Raw genomic sequence first — 1,394 nt, 5'->3', positions numbered from 1 at the left:
CTGCATGACATTATCTGCCCCCTTTTCCCAGCTGCGGAGGCCGATGGATGTCATCTTAAGGAGAGAGCCCCGAGCTATGAAGGAAATCCATTCAGAATTTGGCTTAGTTCTGCCCCTTCCTGGCTTTCCAAACTTAATAGCGAGAGGGCTGTCACTCAACACTTGCCTCCAGCTAGCCCTTCAAGTGTCTCTGGAGATTCTCAGTCGTCCAGGTCAAAGTTGCCTCAAAAGGGCTTTTTCAAAAGGCAACTGGACTGGGTTTTTTTCTACTTGAGGAAGAAGAACAATACGTTTCGTTTGTCATCCGAGAAACTTCATCAGTTCTGATGGGGGGGAGGTGGGGGATGGAGAATAGAGACTGACAGTTGAGTCGGGGTGGGGGGAAGATGGAAAGATAGTTTCTAACCCCGTGATGGTGAACCTTTTAGAGACCTAAACTGCAACCTAAAACCCACTTTTGTATCATCGGGTGCCAGGTGGGCGTGGCCCATTGGGTGGGCGTGGCCCATTGGGTGGGCATGGCTGCGGTGGTAATGGCAGACTGGGTGGGACTAAAAAGTTCAATCAATCAATTCCAACTTTGTGAGATCTTTTTTTTTTCCGGCGAGAAGTTGAAATTGATTGATTGATTGAACCTTTTTTTTTGACACACGGCGATGGAGGCCTAAAGCAAAAAGGTTTTATAAAACCCAGCTGAAGGCCTAGGACTAGGGCGAGGGTGCGTGTGCCCACAGAGAGGGCTCTGCGTGCCGCCTCTGGCACGTGTGCCATAGGTTCGCCATCACGGTTCTAACCAGATGGTGGGGGGGAGCTTATTATGGAAAGATTGTATTTCTTTGCAGTCATCTGGTCCATTAGCGCTCTCTGTGGGAGCTCTTGAGGTTGCTTGGATGGCCTCGCGAATGGCCACTAGCCATTCAAGGTGCTCCTCTCCTGTAAGCCCCACCTTCGTCTTGACAGGATCACAAAATGGACAATGTTTAGCAGTGGGAATTTTTGCTTCCTACGCACACAACAGCCTGGAGGGAAAAGTTAGGCCTCTTTAAGTAAAACAGCCATTCTGACCTTAAAACCCACCCGCTCCTCCTCACAAACCCAGTGCATGGGCCTTACCCCTTCCAGCCCACCAAAGCAAGAACGAATCAGTAAAAAGTCGTCAGGTGCAGTCCCCACAATCACAAATGTTGCTTACCCACACTATTTATTTATTTATTTATTTATTTTATTTGATTTATATCCCGCCCTTCTCCCAACGGGACTCAGGGCGGCTCACAACATATTAAAAAACATAAACACATTTACAACCCCACCCAAGTAAAACCAATTAAAACCGAATATTTAAAGCTGTGCTATTTAAAATTACTCTTAAGATAAACCCGATTTAAAATCCTCCC

The sequence above is a fragment of the Protobothrops mucrosquamatus genome, unplaced genomic scaffold (assembly GCF_001527695.2).
Source record: "Protobothrops mucrosquamatus isolate PMUCROS unplaced genomic scaffold, P.Mucros_1.0 scaffold2270, whole genome shotgun sequence".
Taxonomy (NCBI): domain Eukaryota; kingdom Metazoa; phylum Chordata; class Lepidosauria; order Squamata; family Viperidae; genus Protobothrops; species Protobothrops mucrosquamatus.
This window is presented reverse-complemented; position numbering follows the sequence as displayed.